General features: G+C 39.4%; 1 protein-coding gene across 4 annotated transcripts in view; it reads right to left on the reverse strand.

The window, feature by feature from the left end:
- Positions 1-22,345, reverse strand: part of kazna (kazrin, periplakin interacting protein a) — a 224,519-nt gene that overhangs the window by 66,886 nt on the left and 135,288 nt on the right. The window lies entirely within an intron of this gene.

The raw sequence follows: 22,345 nt of genomic DNA on the forward strand, positions 1-22,345 counted from the left end.
GATGTCAAATCAGGTTTTAAAAGGGTTAAAGGGCTAAAATTAGAGTCACTGCTGATCGGATCAACTGCAGAGTGAATGCCGACCCATGAGTGTATGGCGACTGTAACCTTTGTCATTACATACAAAAGCCAGATGCAGGTGACAGTGGGGTTTCTGTGCAAACGTAAAGAGGCTTTACAAAGAAGGACAGATTTATTTATTTAATTTATCTGTGTTCTTGGTAATGAGATTTGAGCTCAAACATGTGTATTAAGATTGTGAAAATACAAAATAATTTCATATAAGCACAAACAGAAAGGAAATTAATGCTTTGACATTTCTAAATATATCTCTTACTGATTATTATTGGCTTAATTTGAGTTTCTGTGTGGATTATGCTTATTAAAGCATGTAGAGGAGCAACTGTAGCTGTAAAATGAGTCTCAAAAAATGATCTTAAAGGACTACAGAGACAGAAATATAAAAATGAGAAGAGGGGAAAATGCCTGCATATACCCAAACTGCAATTCCTCATCAGCATAAGTTTGCCTCTCTGCACAGAATGCATGAGGAAACAAAATGATTAATGCAACACACCACTCATCTCTCTCAACACGCACATAATGAACTTTTACTCCTCGCTCCTTACACTGTACTAACTCCACAGTAGCTTACCATTCATCAACACAGCTCCTGTCCCTGGGGAGAGCGTCAACACCCCGCTGAAGCAAAAGCATCCAATCTTAAACAGATGCAGGCGCACAAACACAGTTGCTACTTTGAGAGACTGCTGCATGTAAATATTAGCATTTTTATGACCAAAGTGTGATTTGATTTCCGGTGAGGTTCAGTGGTTTCTAATATAGTTTTGGCCTGCCTCACCAGTGGCACACAGTGAATGCATATTGAATGCTTTGCTCCGGGTCAGCTCACATAAAAGTTTTTGCTAAAATGACTTTGTCACCTCCAACATGTGCAGTCTGTTTCTGCTGTCCTCCCTTTTCCAGCCCACAGACTACACTTTTATTCCAAAGTAAAATGAGCAAAAGGTCACAAATGCCACTTTTTGAAGAAAAGTAATCTTCGGCTGGCAAAAAACTAATAAAATGTTAAAGGATTTAAGGTTCTGCTTTTTCTCACACACAGTTATAATTCACAATCCAGCAAACTACATCTCTTCCACTTCACTCTTCAACCTCTGCTCCTCTCTGGCCTCATCCTCCTTCTCCTTGTCCTCTTTCCTGCTCACTCTGCTATCAGTCCACCACCCACCTACTAAGATGCTGTTACTGGTTGAATTATTTGCAGTAATTGAGCACAGATGTGTCCGGGTGAAGAGCTCGAGGTCTTGGGGTGGTGCTGTCATTATGGCAAGATTAGTCACCACGCTTGTCGAAATGGACTTTATACGGCTACAAATAACAGCCTGGCAGCCTGTCCCCACCTAGAGTGATTGGTAACAGCACATATGGGCTGTTTTTTAAAACTGTGCATAACACTTTGCCACCCAGCATCTCGCTCATCTATAATTTTTCAAACTTGCCCACGGTGCAGCCTTTGGCACCAGGAACACAGATGTCACTTTTCTGAATAATGTTAAAATTCACAGTGCGTACTTATCTGTGAGCTACAAGCTGCTGCTGCCCAGTGGCCTCATGAAAATGTTTTATCTTCCCTGCATTGTGCCCTTGACAGGCCCTCACCAACATTTCAAAACTTAGTAAGGGAAAAGGGGATGAGAGTTGTAGTGTGGAATAAATGCAAGGGAGTAAGTAAGCCATGGTGGTCGCTTGATGGGGACGGAGAAGAAAAGCTGATATGGAGGAGAGCAGGGGAATATACTGAGAGCAAGCTCAGGTTCAACTTGACATTTTGTTCACTCTATATGCAATGCAGTTAGGTTGAAACCAAAGTTGAGATGCCCTTGAGCAAGCAAACAAACCCCAAACTGCTCGGAGTGCCTGACTTTAACAGCCCCATCACTCTGACATCTCTGCACAACAATGATGCATGTCTACAGGTCCTGTGCTGCACAATGGGATGAGGAAAATGTCCCTAAAGAGGGACTGATAGAGTGCTCCCTCTCCTTCAAATGGCAGTAAAGAACTTGACTGGATGCATAACTCAACTCTGCTTTGTCTTTAGAGATCTTCATTCGCTTTAATTTTAGATAACGTTTGAACTTTTTCATAATGTGTGGCTTTCACAGTTTTTCTACATAAAGTGAATCTTCAAAGCTTCCCTATAAAATGCTCAGTCACAATGTTGCATCAGACACAGAAATGGAAATGACATTAAACCTAAAACAAACTGCACACACATTTCAGTGCAGCATGTTTTCTCATGAGAACCTGTTGATGCCCGTATTAAAGTGTGAATGTGTCAGTGTAGCATAGATGTGATGGCTGATCATGTAGCAACCATTTCTGCATGCAATTTGTAATACAGTGCAGTGGGGACGTTTCGTTTTTGTCAGCCGACCTGGAAGCTAGCGTCGCCCTGGTTCCCTTGTTAAAAAGTCAACGGTAGTTTTAAGTTGGATTTTGGACTTTTGTTCAGCAAGATAATCTTCACATATGGACAGGTCTTTCATGATTTTTGAAGTTTAAATAAAATCTCCAGAAGCTATAAGCTAACATTCAATGCCACAACGGTGAAGCTGTAAAGCTATGTTCGTTGTGTCATCAGTTGCATATTGCGAGTTGTTAGCAGTATTTAATTATAATGTAGAACAAACATGCTGTTCTCTTAAACCCTTTATTTTATGTATTTATTGAATTTTTTTCTGAAATATAATTACCAAATATATTGTTTTGGACATTTTCCCCTAGTTTGTAAAAAAATAATTTTACAATCTTTGCTGTTTTTTTAAAAAAATATTTTAAGGTAATTTTCTCATAATTTTGCAATTTTTGGGACATGTCTTGCAAAGTTTGTTTTTTCCCTCCCCTGTTGTGAATCCAGGTTTTAAATGGCCAAGCTTGTGTTAACCACAGACCTTATTTCAGGAATCTAACCAAAAACCCACCCAAAACCACTATGACTTTAACAAGAAGGAACCCAGAGAAGCAAACATGCTAACTCATTTCCACATTTTAGGACTCATTCCTACACAATTTTATTGTGAGAGAGACTTCCCACTACAGCAACAAAACTCAAAAGCAATCCAAACTGTAATGTGGAAACATTAAGGTCACATTTATAGAGTCACATTTATGATGTTTTTTAAGCTGCAGCAGCCCTGCTTGGTGTTAAGGCTGTGAAAATGTTTTTACACTGAAATCTTACAGGTTTAAGATAAAAGAAGAAGTAAGAAATCATTACCACTTGCTGGGCTGCAAATAAATTTTAATCATTTTGTTCCCTCGTCGACAAACGGGATGCTTTTTTATTTTTGTTGCAGGTACGGGGAGAGAATGGTCAGGCTGCTGTTTTTTTTTCGTCACTTAAGCTTTCAGACATTCTGTGTTTGTGATAGTCGGCAATGAAAATGGCTTTTTTTTTCTTTTCTTTTTGCTACACTGATTTATCAAGCAGGTAATCGTAATGTTTTCTGGGTCACCGTCTATGCCTCTGAATCAATGTCCTTTTCAACGCAACAAATATTTGGGTCTGGTAAGGTCCAAGTGCCTCATATTGATCTGTTAGTCTTTATCTGAGCTCACTAAAGTCAAAGAAACACTGCAGACAGTGACACAGAGTAGATAGACAGATGGTAAGAGGGAGAAAAAGACTGGATGAGATATCAGGGGCTGATAATAAAGAGGAGTTATAGAAACAATCAGAAACAAAATCTCCTTTGTTGCTTTGGCTCTCTGCATTTGCTGCCTGAACGCTGCACCTTGAGTGAGAGTGAAGCTTTCTATAAACCTTTGCCTTGGCTTGTTGTATTAATCATGTTTGGGATGATCTATTAAGGATCTCATGATAAGAGCATCATTTCCTCTCTTTGCTTCCATCTTCTCTTTGTTCTTCCCTTATTTCCTCATATGCCAGCAGCAACAATATCTGACAAACATGCAAGCTCACCGATCAGTCTCACTGCAGGTGCAGATGTCTGCCTCACAGTTTCATTTTGGTATAAAATTAGAGAATCTGTATGTTTACAGAATCTAAAACAATGCATACATTATGATGGCAATTAAAACAGCAGGTTGGTATGGGAAGATTATTTCATTAAAATTCCAGAGTGCTGAATAATAACATCACATTTCAGTTATCTGCCTCTCTTTAAAGCTGCAAAGAAAGCAGAAGGCTTGTGGGGAATAATTTAATGTTCACTTTTATCAGCCCTCACTGTTTCCTCACATTAAGTTGTATTCAGTTCTTGTCTCTGTGGAAAGTTTCATATACGCATACAATCGCAGTGAAGGCATGGGTTGTAATAATCTGGGGAGATATATATAGCATTTGTGAGAAAGCAATGAACTGCTCTGCAGCACAAACTTTTTTATTTTAGATGCTGATGAGAATTTATCATACTGTATGGCTGTGTTCCATTTTCCTCACCATCAAACTTCCTCGACTTGTCAATAATAAGCGGTTTAACCAGCCGAGCACACAACGGAGGGAAAAGGTATTTCTGCTGTGATGAAATGAATAATGATTTGGCCCAGAGACTACAACAACTGTTGAGGCTTTGTGATTATGTAATTATCCAAATCACTCTATACCCACCAAACAGGGTCTATGTGCAAAAAATGAAATTTGCCAGACAGTTGCTCTAGACTTAAAACAGCTCCTTTCCTTAGTGAATACCACATGTGGGAAAGAAGGAGGGTTTGACAGCAGCGTTGGACTGTTGCCATTCTGAATATAAACACTTCTGCATTTAAATTAGTGCTTTACAATATGTAGAAAATCAAATATCGCAATATTTTTGACAAAGTACTTTGATATTGATGTTGCGCTAATATTGTAAGGTTGATGACATTTTTGATATATAATTGTCAGTAATGTGGATATAATGATTAAGTGGGTAAAGGCAAACAATAGAACAGCACAGTCTGCTAGTTTCAGAAAATTACATAACTTCCCTGTAATGAAGCCTTTAGCCTGAAACACATACAGAGCTGATGTGTGCAGTTTTGGGTAGGGCTCAATCAGTATTAGCTTATTGCAGATCTATATCTCGATCTGTCTGTCCGTCCGTCCGAAACTTCTATATTAAAATGTTACATTTTTTAAGTAAAGGAAGTGATTCAACTGCTATTTCTGAATATCTGCAAAGATCGACATTAGCAGAAATGATAGATCTGCAGAGAAAGTTAAGTGTTTTCAGTCAGACATCACTGGATCTAACATTACAGGCAGAATGGTGATCAGGCACTCGTGTTCAGTTGTTGGCCATTTTACATAAACACAAAATAGGCTAGTAGTTTAAGAAATTATCTGTTTAGCTATAAGGGCCAAGGTGTCTGTATAAACAAAAAAAAATAAACTAGTAAATTACTTGATTATTAAAATGACTGCAAAATCTTAATGTTTGTGCATTTGGCTTTTCTTCATGTAAGTTCATCTCTACAGTCTGTTCAGTGCAGAACGGTAAGCTACCTCTAACCCTTATCTACAGTTTTGCTTGGTTGTTCATTTTGGACCCTATTTTTAAGTTTTGTGTACAAGTACTTGAGCACTCAATAATAGGCATGTCATGATACCAGACATGTAGTAGTACATACCAATACTGGTGAAATTCCCAAGATTATCAATAACCAATTTTACCACTGTTACCACTGTTAAAAAAAAAGCTTACTGCTGGTAGAGGTTCATCTTTTTCCTTTGGCATTTAACATTAATCCTGCACTGTCAGGTGTGTAAGAACTGCATCCTTAGTACCTAAAGTACAGGACAAAAAGGAGCACCGTGATGTTTTCAGAATTTTGCATCAACTTGGAGCAGAAGTATCGGTTCTTGTGATATTCTCTATGGTCTATACTCTATAATAATTTAATATGAGTACTTGAATATGGAAATTATCCAAAATACTCATCCCTTGTTGACACACTTTTTATGTCTGACCATGAAAAGTGTTATACAACAGAAGTGTGTCTTCAGTGACCCTGATTACCTGACTGTGGAGTCCTATGGGAGTCTGATGTTAACCTTTACAATGCTGCGGTAAATTTTACACGGAGGACTCAGCCTTTGTCAGCATGAGCCCCCTGTTGTTCCTCTTCTCAGCGGGGATGAAACACAAAATCCTTGTCAGTGAGGGCCGCATTTCCCAAAATAAACCATTCCCTCAAAACAGAGAAAGCTAAGCCTCCTTTACCTCAGTGAGTCTAAAGGGAGATTTAATTCAAACTACAGACTTCATTGTGCATTTTTTTGAAGAACTCAGACACTTACTTATGGGGATTCAAATATTAAGCAGTCGGTCAAAAGGTAATCTGTGAAGCCGAGGAAAATATTCAGGCGCACAACGCTTCAACACCGCCTTGATTGTTTTTTTTGCTCTGACTGTATCACTGAAAATAGGTCTCATTTATTATTTCTCTTTCGCAATGCACAATATTATTTACACTGGCTTTATTTGACATCTTTCGGAGCAGAGTTTGGGAAATATTAGCTTTTATCTATATAGGCTCATATGTCTGTCACTACAGGTTGAACTGACTTTATATATCACAGTGTATTTCTGTGTAATTGGCCCATGAGCACTGTAATGATCAGTGGTGTAGCCATTATATCAAAGCCAGTTAGCTGTTATGGCTCTCAGCTGTTGGCATAAACACATGCAAAACATTGCTCTCCTCTTTTTCTCTCTCTTTTGCTCCGATATGCCAAACCACTCCAGATGACTTCACTCTCCATTAAACAGGCATAATAATAATAACAGACTTTATCTTATGGAGACCTTGATACCTTTGCATAGCAGGAAGTGGACCCCCATGCACTATTAAGAAGCAGAATGATTGAATAAAACCACCAATTTACATCCATTTACAGCGGCACTCCACATTCACACAGAGTTTAAGTTCACAGGTTTGTGGAGATTATTGTAGAGGTAATTTGGGAGCTGTAATGAGCTGAACTCTGAGTGATTATGGTTTAAAACTCTCCATATTGTAACACTCTTCTGGTTGGATGTTCCAATAGTCCTAAAGAGAAGATGGAGATGAATTACACGTCTTCATGGTTGGACAGTACTCTCTGTTTCTCACATTCCTGTCACCATCGCTCTCCCTTGAGTCCTCTCTTCTTCCGTAGCCGACTGACTCCACCACTCCAACGTCACCTCTCCTTTTCCCTCCTCATTTTCTATCCTCTCTCTGTCGCCGTTTAATGGGGTTCCCCGAGCTCTTCACTCTTCTGAGCCCGCCATATTTTATCTACTGGCACAGCGCAGGAAAAGACGACGGCTGGAACAAAAGAAGGCCCTAATGAGAAGTGGAGGTGATTAAGGAATGAATGGGCGCTGTTGCTGGAACCTTCACCGAGCCGCCCATGTTCCCTGACTCGGTCTGCAATCTGCAGATAGTCACTACCTCTCTATTCTTATATCGGCCACCCGCCTTTAATTGCACTGACATTCTGTGGTCCCGAGGCTGCCGGACTTGTGATAAAGCTTGCGTATTCATGCATTAATCACCAGCAGCCAGGACAGGCCTTTTTCCCCCCTGCATCACCTGCTTCAAGACCCCAATTCAAGGTGCCCTATAAATACCCTGCAGATAAATGGAACTAATGGACCAGGAGTGTGTGATTGTGGGGAGCTAGCGCTTAGCCGCCCACGCTAACCATCGGCGATCTTACAACGACTGGTTGTCAATTCATATTGTAATGAAAGGCTGCTGAATGTACTGGGCAGGCCATTCAAACCAAGTGTGTAAGCCGGGGATGTTATTAGTTGGCATAAGGAGGACTCAGGAGAAAATGAGCTGCAGCCTGAGAGACTAAACCGCAGAGAAATGGGCTTTTGTTAGCGCGTGAATGTCATTTTCACAGCGGCCATCAGAGGAATGAACACATCACCACTGTATGGAGAGTAAAAAATGGCCCATTTGCTGTGCTCCATGACAGACCAGAGACAGGTGCCTGCGAGCACTACAGCTTTAAAATGGCCTGAGCGCGGCCACTTCAACACCACATTTATCCCTGGAATCAAAGCACTTTGGAAGATGGAGAGCTGTGTGACAGCTCCTATCAGGAAACTGAACTGTGATGAAACTTGTGTCCTTTGACAGCATGCTGCATTTACATCTCATTTGATAGGCTTTAAATAACGAGAATTATAACACTCCCTGTGTGTGACACTAGCTGTGAGGAACGTCATATTATATATACAGAGATAATGAGAGCTTATAAGTGGCTATGTTAATGACATGTAACTTTATCAGCTGAGGCAGCTGTTGTTATTTGACCTGCCAGTCTTTACATGTGAAGATCTACTGTGTGGTGAGATGTCATGGGGATAAATTAATGCACATAGATCAAAGATAATTACAGTACAGTCTGTAGTTCGGGAGTCAAGATTTTGGAAATATGTGGAGTTAAGCCCTGTTCACAAGGGACTAGTATTATCACGGGACCTCATGTGATTTGAAAATAACCTCCCAAACATCTGTGTTTCCTGCAGCACATTCACACGGGATAATCAAAGTCTGTACTTGAATTTACTGACATCATTCCCTGAATATGATGCACACCGTTATATGTAAACCAGAAACGCTACACAGTACTACCAGCAGAGATGTACAAGGTTAACCTCCTTTTTTTCTTTCTTTTTTTAATATGTAGGTTAAACATAAAGAATGATGCTGCCACTCATCACATCCTCCATATCATCATCTTTCCAGGTTTCCCTCCTCTGATGGATTTGAGTTTGGTCTATCTGGGAAAGGGTCTCCATGCTGTGTAGCTAGATGAGCCTCCTGCACCCAAAAAGCTGTCAAAACTTTCATTTATAATAGTCAATGCAGTTTCCCAAAAATGATTTGTGGAGAAATGAAAAAAAAAAAAAAACTAAAAAAACCTAAATACCACCCCAAATTACTGAGATGCCAATTTTGCACAGGACTACTATTATCACATGACCCCTTTGTTTGGCGCAATATGGTAGGTAATATGTGGTGAGCTTCTGCTTGACAAATTAAAAACATAGCAGATGTGCACAGGATTAAGATTGTGGACCACCTATGCAATTATTACATATTACCAGACATCTCCAGGTAATAAGAGTCCCGTGCAAATAGGGCTTTAATCTAAAATCACACTGCAAGCCTTTTTTGGATTTATTGCTTAGGTCCATTTCTTAAAGATGTGTCCAGTATCAGATGTCCAAGTGAGCTGTTTACAGTCCTGAGCTGACCCACATGCATTAAAGAACAATAACAAAGATGTCACATGCAGCTTGCTGTCATATGGATGTAAACATGGCGGCACCTGAAGTTAGCGTTGACCGTTTCAATTAAAAGCTAATGTGCAGAGGAAGCCAGCAAATTCATGAGCAGATGATGGTGAGGAGAAAGAGAGCCAAATTTTTAATTATGGCTGTTTGTGGAGCAATTGCTGCTACTTCTGTACAGAGGTGAGTGCGAGCCAAGAGTGATGGGATCTTGACATGAATAGCTTCACTGAAACAGACCGCACAGATTTGTGATGAATGGGGTCACTATGGCTCAAAATGTGAAGCGGCCACTAATTGCTCTTGAATTGATTCAGGAGCAATTCAGTATCTTGTAATCAACATTAGTTTGCCAATGTGCGTATGTTGATTAGATTAGATCCTGGTGATCAGTTTGGCACTGTGCATCGCAGCCACTGCCATCAATGTGTGAATGAATGTGTGAATGTGTCATGTAGTGGGAAGTGGTTGGAAGACTAGAAAGGTGCTAAATAAATGCAGATCCATTTACCATTTACGAATGTCGATCTGGAGTGACTTAGAAATCGCATGTCTGTTTTGACTGGGGACGGACAGCAAAAAATCAAACCTATATCTGATTGAGGACCACATATCACAGTTGGCCTCAATCCGATAAGAAAGGATACATTTTCATGTGAAGTCATTATTCACACTGTTACGGAGGGACAGATTTGAGTCACTAGCAAAAAAAAAAAAAATCAGATTTAGGCCATCAGCCCTCAGCCTAAACCAAGCTTTGGAATCCAAGATCAATACCATCCTTATCTGTCTGTTAGGCCATTAAGTGTATTCTCCAAAACTACTCCTTTAAATCCAGAATTCATTTTGATAATCCATAATACTACATTAATGATATTCTGACAATATTAGCAAAATTTACCCTGGGACATGGAATTAAACCACATTACTTTAACCATGTTGTAACAGAAAACAGAGAAACTGTGGATACTTAATAAACTTATTTGAAAAGTGCCTTGAGAATGAATATGAAGATATTTGAATAATTATCCAAATGCAATTACCATATGAGAAAAAAAACCTAGAAGGTAAAATTGAAAATAAATCCACTTCAGCGCCCCTCAATTTGTTCGGAATCATTTTAATAAATACCATCTCCACCAAATGTGTTTTATGAGCGGCTTTTAACAGCAATTATGACTTGAAGGCAGTGCAGAATTATTCAAGTGCAGTATTCTCCAAAGGACCTTGGGAGGCTGTTGTTTTTCTTTTATATCCCCTTGCCTTGGCAAAGCACGGTGGTGTTATGTGCATTGTTTGCAGCTTATCTTTTAGTGCTGCCGAGTGTAATGTTTTATAATATGATAATCTGCAAGCATTTCATAACATTTCATCTGAAAGCCACTTAACTACCAAAGTGTTTGGGCTAAAAATCTAATATTCTAGCTCTGTCGCTTTAATGGGTTTCTAATTGAGTGTCATGCGTTGGGAGGTAGGTCTCTGAGGAGAAGTTCAGCCAAAAAGAACAAAGTTATTATTCAAAATTGTTATGACCTCCTGCATGCTCCATGCTCCAGATTAAGTACAGGGTGTTAGTCTAAGTTAGGACTTGGACGTCCACTGCGGTTGGACTTCAGCCTATAGCATCACAAGACCATTGTCCTTGATGGGCCCATCTTCATTATACTGAAGTGGATTGATAACAGCATACTGATTACTGCCGACACAGTGGATACCCTTCAAAAACAATGTGATGAATAGAGGACGGATTTCTGCTTGAAATAAACCTATTGTCATTATTTCTTCATTACGATTCCTTTATTCACACGTTGCAGCGGTGAACATTTACATTAATGTAAATGCATCAGGGTTTGTTCAACAGCTAATCAGCATCCAAACACAACTAAAAATGCACAAAACAATTTAAAAAAGCACTTAATACAGTGCACAGGTTTGTCCTCCTGGATAAAGGACACTGAGTGCAGACCGGGACTGTCTCACATAATTTAGAATTCGCTCAGAATTTGACTGACAGTCGGCTCAATCCTCTGTCTTCACTACTAACTGCCCTTTTTCCTTTGAGGCCATTGTCATGTTTTGGCAGCATGCATAAATGCATCACATTTTAGGAATGTGCCACCAACCAAAAAATAAATGCTGGAGTAAAGATTATGATCACTACAGATATAGCGGCTTGTTCCTTGTTACCCATGTGAATGATCCTTTTTTTATTTCCTATTTTGCTTTAAAAATACTTAACAAATACAAAAAAGTTTTCTTTGTCTACCCTGGTTACTGATTGCTGATTGTTTTCCTTCCAAGTAAATCATCCATGACTGATAAATATTCATGGGACTTTGTCAAGGATAACACATATCCTTAGTTGACAAAAGCATAATTTTCTACAAAGATGACAGTGCAAGGTCACAGAATAATCAATGACAGGTACTTAGGTTTCTTCAAAATAGATGGGGAAACTTTTTTAGAAAGTATCCTGTCGATATAAAGTTGTGTGCATTTATCATCATACTGTCAAACTGGTGGAGACAAGAAGTAAGAAGAAGTGGGAAGTATAGATTTAAAAAAAAAAACTTAAAACAATTCACAAAACACAACTAAAACCTAAGAGGGCCCTCAAATAAAACTGTGTCATATATGCAGTAAAAAAATGCAAATACTTTTGAAATTTATGCAACATGACCAGATTTAAAAAGAGAAAAAGGACTGTGGCATTTGCTTTTGCTCAAGGGGAAGAAAACCCGCAACTACCAGAATCGACTGTGCAGCACATGAGCAATAAATGCTCCTGCTGGTGAGTGACGTAATGAGCACTCATCCATGTGACACAATGCTGGTAACAAACAACCTCTTATTAGAGTTTAACAGTAAGCAAAAGATGTTTCTGAAAACATCTGAAGCAAGAAAAAGGCAACTCACGAGCCAACTCTTGGTTTATATTTGATCAGCACTGCTTAGTTTTACCAATTTTTTGGCCTCCATTTTCGCTGTGCAGAAAGCAGTATGACGCTCCCTTCCTGTTCACAAATTCTTGCTATTACAGCTAAACACGGCATTAAAATATGTTTCTGAAAACATTTTAGTCAAGAAATTGAATAGTGAATAGTTAGTGAAATAGCATGACCTTATTTTACATTTATTCAGCACTAGCTGGATATATTGTTTGATGGGATTCCTGTCCATGTTTGAGAGAGAAGTCTCCCTGTTAACAAGAAAAAGACTGAATATGCATGCAACTGTGACTATTGTGCACATTCAAAATTACAGGTTATCGTATACAGTTGTACTGCAGACTGTCAGTATCAGATGCATCAATGTGTTGACACAATAATTTGACCGCTCCTGTTTTTCAAGTCTGTTTTCCTAAACTGGTCATCAGAAGAACTGGAAAATAGCAGACAAACAACAAAATCTACTTTGCTAACAGAGAAAAACTATTTTTTTATTATTTCTTTTACAGCAAAAATATTCTTAATGATGACTGGTTGCAATTATGAGCCCATAAATATAAAATAATCTATAGTCAGGAAAATAAATCTATCTCACCTCCTCCAATACTGAGGCGTATCAGAATATGAAGAGGACTTCCCTGTGGAACTACTGCTGTTTGGGAAGCTATTTGTGCAGATTTTGCTGCATCAACACTCATAATATAATTTCTCTCACATGAGCATCCGTCCTTGAATCAGCTCAGTCATTATCAATGCCAGTGTGTCACAAAATGTGATCCACCGCCAGCCTCCCTCTTTCAATATGATGAAGAGTGCAGCACACGGAGAAGGGCAGCAAGGAATCTGCTCCGAGGCTTAGTGTGCCAGTGAAAGGAAGGGGACAGACAGAAGGAAGTGTGCAGGAAAAAGAGATTAAATGAGAGCAGATATGTCAAGTGGGACGGTGAGAGACAGGGGAAAGAAGGGAAGGAGGAGAAAATGAGACACAGGGCGTAAAGACCAAGTAGGAGGGAGGTTAAGAGGCAGATATAGCAGGAAATAAAGACAATATGGTGAAGTTTCCATCCCCTCAATCAAGGAATAACATAATGACAGCATGGATGGGGATGGTGGAAAAAGCCCAGCTGCTGAAACAGAAAGATAAAAAAGGAAAGAAAAGAAAGATCACAAAGGAAGAGAGTAGAAAAAGTGAATGTTTCTATTTGTCCGTGTTTGTATTGTAAGCTCTCACATATCTATCTTAAATACAGAGAAGCCCAGACACTGATTTTAAACAAGTTAATAATAGAACAAACAAGCCTTTATTTCTGTATTTCAGCAAACTTTAATAAGAAGCCTCCTCAACACTTACACCATGTTTACCTACTATCCTGGCGAATTCAGAATAATGCATCAGCTCTCGCTTCTGTTGCTCTGAGAACTACTCTGTCATCTATTAATTATCTCCAATTGATTCTGTATTCCTGTGTCTTGTTTCTGTGTTACGCGACTATCAGTGAAAGTCAATACTTCCTGCTGCTTCATATTAAAGTCTTCCAGCAGCTCAAAAAGCTTTATCCTTCCCCCTTTTTTTGGTAGGCTAGACCACGAACGGTGGATGTGCTTTCATTGACACGGAATACAACAATCAAGACTGTATACAAAGATAGAAAGCAGCTCCTCCAAAGTGAAGCCAAAACGTCTGGATCGCCACACTGGCTGTTGGTTGCAGTTTAGGTCATAATTTTGCCCCCAACTGCAAAAGGGCCAAACTTAAGTGAATGACAAGAGTACTATAATAAGGGATATACGCAGTGTGTATATGTGTGAAATGATAAAAAAGGAAATTGCTGGAAAATCAAAAACACTTAATAGCTCTCAACTTGGCAACTGGGAAAAAAACACACACACACACACACACACACACAAGCTTCCCATTATGACAAAATATATCCACTCCTGCCAAACTCACTTCCCTCTCTGAAGAGTGGCTATCAGATGAAGCTCTGTCTCCGTTCACTCTGAAACTCACTAACACCTGACAAATGCTCAACTCTGTCTCCTCACTTCCTCTTTCATCTGCTGACTGTGGATCATTCCTCTCGCTCCATCCCTTTCTCCAAAGGATTCCTGCTCTCACCTCCACCTGTCGGCTCATTCCTGGTCTCCTCGTCTGTCTCTGCTTCCTCTCACCTTTGCTGAGTCTCATCTCGTCCCTCACTTTTAGTTTGTCTGTTTGCACTCTTTTCTGTCGTCCTCCAAAATTGCTCTCTGTATTTATCTTTTTAATATGTGAGATAACATGGGAAAAAATCACAGTGTATTGAACCATAGAGGCTTGCAGGAGGCCATTTCCCCTATTTTTTTAAATTCCTCTGCTACACACAAGCAAGCACACACACACATGAATGGTGTTTCAGTCTATTTCTTTCTTTGTTTAGGAAATGAGGAAAGCATCAAAGCTAATATTGAGTGTTGACAGTTAACTACAACCAAGGCACAGCAACAACGCAATGTGTGAACAAGACAAGAACAGACAAGATGGAAAATTGATGGATTCTCTAACATTCACGCCTTTTGTTCACAGTATTCATAGTTATCTGTGGAGGGATGGCGCTTTGTGGAAAATGCGAAGCGCTGCATGCAGAGTTTGTGGATCTTCTACGGCTCTTGACACTGTTGCTACTGACAACCACATCTGTGTTTCGGCTTGTGCTTTCCCAGCAAGCAACACAGTGCCCATTAACTGGCCCTAATCTCTGAATTGACTGCAGCATTTACAGAAAACACAGTGTTACATCAGAGGAAATGTAAATGCAAGCAGCAAAGTAGGTCTGAACTTTGATTTTAGGAATCACGAAGGCACAGAAAAGCTAAAAATTCACAGTTCTTAAAGTAAAAACAGTTCAACTTTATGTATGCTGTCCATACTTAACAATAGTTTGCATTATGCTTGTTTTATCTCATCTATATGGCTGAAATCAAAAGGTATAAAGGACTTTTTGTCTAAAATTTGCTTGTTATCTGAGCCAATATTACTGATTCAACACTGAGGTGAAAATGAACTAACTTGCAAAAACATCACCATGATGTCCATGCATGTGTTGACTTTGGTCCTGCCTGCTCAGTGCACTCAGTTTATATTTGGACTGGACTGTAGGTGAAGGACACCAGGAGAGGGCAGTGAAAACTGGGGAACTCCCAGGAAAACTGGGCTGGCATGTCCTCCTCTGATGTGGCTCAGTCTTTGGCAGGAGGACTCGATGCCATATTGAAGACATTAAACAGCCTGCTGTGTAATTTCTCCCAAAGTAGGGAGTCTGGACTTGTCCAGGCAAAGCATGCAATTTGACATTAAACTGGTATGGTCCAAATGGGAGTTTTAAACCAGGTTAAACACTGTATTCCTTTAAATGGTTCAACAGGTTCATCCAAATCATGAATTTTCTTGTTATTTTAAGTCAAAGGGGTTATTGTCATTCTGATATTTTTATTTCTTATAGTATTATGTGTTTTGCCCTGTTTGAGCAGTACATAAAGATATTTAGCTTATTATTAAAAGTCATTATTCTTCGAAAATGGTAAGGGTTTTACAGTTTTTGTGAATTCATGCATTCGGATAACATCTATCTTCACATTGTCCCACAACAAGAAAACTGACATAAAATAAATAGAGCTACAATAAAAAAAAGGAAGCCTCAAACACTCAAACAAGAAGTAGGCTTGGCCAAGAATGAGAGCTGATCAAGAAGGATTTGGGGCAAATTTATTCTTGCTGCGAGTGATGCATTTTGTCAGCACACAGAACAGTAGTATAGGCACTCATGAAGTATTTTTTCTTCCCCAGTTAAGGCTGCTAAAGTAGACCCAGGAATCTGTCCCTTTAAGGATTATTATACCTGAGTGTAAGTTTGTATCTGGTGTTTCTGGCATATATGTGGTGTGATCGCTGTACCGCAGTGTTGCCCAAAAGCAGCCACAAATGCTCCCAATTATAAGATATGAAAACTGACAAGGAACAGAGAAAAGAGAGCAAAGCCAGGAAGAAGTTTGTCATAATTATATGTATTGCAAATTTTAAGTATTGCTTTTCAATAATTGAATCATAGTTGAATCACATGCATATTGACTGTATATTATAAGCTATATTGCTTAAAGACCTGATGAACTATTGATTGTCTTATGGTCTTATTTTCAACAATTTCACTCCAGAGAAGCACTTACTCTGTGAAAGGTGCTATACTAAATAAACATAGTAAAATGTACACGTGCAATAGACTGAATAAAAATGATTTATACTTGCTGAGGTAAACTGCTCCATATAGCTGTCCCTCCTCATATAGCTCATGCAGTTTTTCCCACCCACTGATTTATCCGTGCTGGCTGCCACAATATCAACATTGACTACCACTAATTGATTTCTTTTTTTTCACTATTTAATGGTTTAAATATTATCTCATAGTAAAGCTGCGCTCAGCGTGCTCCCTCTCTCTGTTTTTTAGACCACAAATGAGATGACCTTTTGCATCCTGCAGTCCCTCCATCTAAATTCCTGACTAACTAATCAGGAGGAAGATCTGGAGATGGACTCAAAAGCTGTAGTAACTCAAATTCAGCCATTGCAAACTCCAGTGCTGAGATCACAGCCAGCTGCAGCTAAGTGTGTACTTTGAGGTGTCACTTAAAAATATTTATACTGTTGTCATCACTAGAGAAACCACACTGTGAAAAAAAGTGATGATTCAGTGTTTATACTGCATGAGGTATTGTAATGATGAGTAATAGGATTCATGAAGTAGCCGCATCACTTTCAACAGCTGGGCCAAAGCTAACAAAATACTCATGCATGCTGAAAAACTGAATAAGACAGAAATGTTGGTTAACACCTAAACATGTAAACAACCAATAATCTAACTTCTCTGAATCGATGTTTTCAGAATAGAGAGTTGATGTCAGGTCACAGAAACCTCACTGTGCTCTCATGTTTCATGTGCCTCCAGACAGACTTTACATTTTATAACTGAGTTGGGAAACTTGATAAAGGTGTAGCAATGTGAAGACATACGGTTTCACAAACGTATTTCTATGCACCACACAGAAATAGCTCTGCATTGACAAAATCAATTAGTGAGACCATTTCATACTGTATAAATACAGCAGCAAGACATAATTACGACGGTCTGCTTAAGAGGATTATTTTGACTTGCTCGTTGTGACAAATGATATTTTAAAAATGATGGTTATTAAAATGTGAAGATAATTTTACTCTTTTTCTTATATGTATCTAGCTTCATTTTTTGCCTCAAGATTCTTTTCTGCAACCAACGGCAGAAATTATACGGTAAAAAGGCAACCTGTAAGTGTTTATACAATCAAATTCTAGCATTATGCTGTGACGCTCCACATTGCAGAGCACAAATAGTCTGAATCAAATTGTTTGGAATTGCTGGTTGCTTATAAAAGTTATCTTGGGAACATAGATGGATTCTGTGTCAAGATGCACCTCAAATTGGTCTCAGAGCAAAGAAAGCACACCCGTCCTCCACAGAGAGCAAAGCCAGGCAGATACAACAAATCAAACAGGTTACCAAAGTTCCACGAAGCTCACGGAGCATGACGGTGCCCAGCGCTACGCTACCTATTCAATTCCTCAGACTGCAAAACAAATTGCCAGTAAAGCCTCGCTTACCCCCACTTCAAGGCCAACCAACTGTCAGACATTAACTTCGGTGGGCTCTGAAGCATGTTACACATCAGGCAAAATCTTTTCACAACTCAGCAGTTCAGTCATCGACTGGGGAAAATCCTGCATCATGAATACCAAATGATGATGGTGGTATTCCCTCAGAGCTCTGGAGGACATGAGATATGGAAAGCGGAACAAACTATTCCAGCTTCCATCTCTCGCTAGCCATGTTATAGATTTTTCATGCAGTGTATGTGTTAAAACAGTGCAGCCGTGCATGTTCAGAGTGGTTTATACTGGTATAAGAACTGTTTTTGGTCTGTTGAAGGTAACAGCCGAACAGTGCATCATAACAAACTGGATGCTCAAGGTGACCAAATTAATAAGCATGCCATCCAATTTTGCATGTATTTAACATGATGCTTGTTGAATCATGAATAATACGTTGAAAATACATCTTAGTATATGTAAAGTATTCGAATATTGTATAATCAAAGACATACCGGCTGGAGTTGACAGTGTTTGCTTTCTTTTCATACATTTATTGTTGTGGGAAAGTAAGCAGCAGCTGAACTTTTGAACGTAATTCTATATTTTCTACCTCACACTACTAAACAAGTCTTATTGAGTATTTCTGACAGATGACAGGTGCATGAGAGGAGCCCAGGTTGCGCAGAAAAATACACAAACACACTCCAACACACTACGTGACTGCAATTAAAACATTTAAATGAGGCAAGGGAAAAGCATAAACATAACACGGAGTAACATGTCATTTTGACCTTTCTCAGCTGTGAGATCCATGCAGCGAGATGAAATATTCAGAAATACAGAAAAACTGCTGCCAAACCCACATGGTGGCAGCTGAGACGAGAGCAGGTCAAGAGGTTCAGATCCCAGACCGGTTTGGGAAATGTGGGTGGGGAAAGTGAACAAGTTCCTCCTCCATCAACAACTAGAGCCGAGGTTGTGTTCAACAAGCCACTTAACCCCTCGCTGCTCCAGCGGAGTGGTTCAACAGCCAATAGCAGATAACTGAGGAAAAGTTGGACAACTCCCAGCTGCTTCTAGAGGAGAGTGCAGAGTGTGAGAGTGGGAAGCCGGGTGAGGCTAAGAACAGGAGCGCTTATCAACCTTATCTGGATTTTAAAAAAACAGGTTAATAGAGAGCTGTATAATAAATCAGATCATGATGGTTTTATCACATTTCACATTTCAATTTGTGATGTTTTTTTTTTCTTAATTCAGAGTGAGATACATCAAACATTGACTATTGACTGCCTTTTTTTATTAACATTTAAAATGAGTAAAATTGTGTTTGTTTTATTCCAGAGGTGCGTACAACATATACATCTCGCACTGCCTAACTCCAAGCAATATATATACACACACACACACACACACACACACACACACACAAAATGGACCAAATAGTTAAATCTTTTTATTTAACTGCAAATTCACATTTTAAAAAAAATCTAATTTTCAGAAAGCTAAGTTCTATTTTAGTTGTCAATAAATCATCTTTTTTTTTTAATATTTTAGCACTGGAGGGCTGCCTTTTATCTGATATCTTTTCCTTCCCTTTGCCTTTTGTTTGTTTCAACAAACTCAAAATGCACAGACTGTAAAGGTTAGTTTGTCCCATATGCCTGTGTACATTATTCATGTAAACCTGACATAAAACATTTGAGAAAGATGATTATTATGAATGATTTGGGTCAGGGGTATAAAACTGTCCTGCTGGCTTAAACAATGACTAATTTGGCTGACTCACTGTGCTCACTTTTCTCTCTCTCTCTCTCACACACACGCACACACACACACACACACGCAGAAATAATGAGTCCAATAGCCTGCTTTAAAAGTTTGGCTATAACCACACAGCATCTCCAGATGCTCGTGAGACGGCTGTTAGGTTCTATAAAGCCTAACAAACCCTCTTCATCACTCCACCAAAGCACTTAGCGGCAGCATTGAAACGGCAACCGTTCAGGTGTGCCTTAGAGCTTTATCGATCGGCTAATGGGGAAAGGAGGGGACTGGAGAGGGGCAGGAGGGAGGGGCCCGGCAGGGGGCAGCGGGCTGGGACGGGCAACAGTCAGCACCAATCAGCATCTGAGCCTCAGCAGCGTTCTCGTGCATGATGGATCGATCCACAACGTGTGTTACCAAAACTGCAGACATACTGTTGTTATATGTCTGTATTCTGTATTTGTGTGGAAACAATAACAATAATTGTTTCTTTCCAAACAACTAACTGCAGAGTTTTTATTCAAAAAAGTTACTGGAGTAAGACAGAAAAGTTTGTTCTGACAATTCATTATTTCAGACATTACTTCCAGTCACTATGAAAACAAATACTCCCTGTTCATCTCCGTCAATTGCCACATTATTTATTTGTGTGCGAAAGCAACCGAGAGGTCGATGAGTTGTCGCCTCAAGTTGAGTTCTCCTGTCGAGAAACGGCAGTTAGGGAAAAACAAGGAAATCAGTAACTTTTTCAGCTTTCAGGGAACAGGCGAGGGCGTCTGGGTCACTGCAGGTCCGTGGCTAACAAGCTCCTAAGAGACATATTGGTTGGGGGTTGGCACTGGAGCGGTCACATTAGTCAATGTGCCATGAGAGAACGGAGTGGAAAACTCAGTGGCTGTAAAACCCTTCCTTCTAGCAAGACGAATGTACAACAAGACCGAGCATTAACCCTAAACTCTGGAACATCCACCGTCCCTATATAACCCTTAAACAGCGCTACGCTTATATCTTTGTGCTAGCGTTGACAGGGTAATGGCATCCAGAGGGGAAATACATACATTTATATAGTAGCCTATTATGCAGCGACCATCCTGACTTTTCTTTGTAGGAGCTGACAATGGCTGTAGGACTCAGGCCTTTTGTCGAAAATTTCCCAGCCACAGAGGGACGGAAATATCTGACATTTTCAACCCAAATCAAGCACGCTTCTTATCTACATCTCTGCTTTTAAAAAGCGAGGAGTGATTCATGCCACAATCCACAAAGCTGATCCTCTTGTTCAACATTTAGAGGTGACATTGCCAGTTGAAATTGGCAAATGTAGGCTAACCATCTGCATAAGTGAAACGAGGTTGAACACTTGACATTTACCGTCAGTCTGCAGCTGCATGATTAGCTCAAAACTTATTAGATCAAACACTAACACAACGTTTTACCAGATACAAGGATGCTGGGTGATTCAATATAGCCTTTTATCATTTAGTAGAATTATGTTGTGCTGAGACATTCATGTTATTTTAGTATATGTCCAAATTAATTAATCAAAACAATTTAAAATGAAAGAATCAGTCACTGAGCTTCGTCAGTTTTGTCTAATTTCTTGCAAAACAATGGCAAATGTTACACTGCATATAAACACTGAGCATGAAGTTGATAACTTAATGTGATTTTTGAGTAATTTGTACATTTCACTACATACAGGAGCATCTCAAAGAGAAACTGCTGAAGATTACATTAACTTGTGTTCTCTTGCACTGACAATATGTGATAACAAACATGCCTGCTACTGAAGGGTCGTACTGAAAAGCAGGGGTACTCAGATTGCTTTGCCTCAGGGGTCAATGCTGCAAAATGGCATGAGGCCCAAGGGCCAGTTAATTTGGAAACATGAATATTTAATCTATAAATATTTAACCCAGACCTAGAGCTGCACAATTATGGCCAGCGTCCATGTTCTGCTACATTCCTGCTAATGTAGTAATACTAATCTTAGCATCAAAATAGAAATTAAATGAGTTTTTTCTTTACCTGAATTCAGTGCATATCCTATGGCTACATATCCCCAGCTATGTTTTTTGTTTTTTTCAACAGTGGTCACAGTACCGTGACATACTGCAGCATTGCTGTCATGGATGTCTGGGTTGACGCTGAACAAAGACGGGGGTTCAGTGAGGTGATGTTATTGTTCTCTGCCTTCATGCAGCGATCGCACTGCAGATTGCTGTTTGCTTCACAAGGTAGTTGTGTCTCATGCTATCATACAAGTACAATTTTACACATGCTCTCCTAAATCAGATGATGATGGTTGATGATGGTTGATTTTTGTTTTGCTCATCCGCGGTTGTAACATACAGGAAAGCTGCAGGATGCAGGACGCACAATTAGTAGCATGACACTTCAAAAGTGGAGGCTGCTGTTTGTTTAGAAAACACTTGATTTGATATGTAAAAGAGTTTTCTATGAGCAGAGCATGCATTTTAATTGTCAATATCACAGCTGATCACGTTCATTAAATTATGGGAGGTCTAAACTGTAATCGTGATTAATATTTGATAGATTTTGCAGCCCTGCCTGACTGTCTGTCAGGTCTTCCCTGGCACTTAAAAAATATAAGCAAACTCTATTTTGAATATTTTTAAGGCACTTTTGAAC

Source organism: Plectropomus leopardus, chromosome 8 (genome assembly GCF_008729295.1).
Source record: "Plectropomus leopardus isolate mb chromosome 8, YSFRI_Pleo_2.0, whole genome shotgun sequence".
NCBI classification, from domain to species: domain Eukaryota; kingdom Metazoa; phylum Chordata; class Actinopteri; order Perciformes; family Serranidae; genus Plectropomus; species Plectropomus leopardus.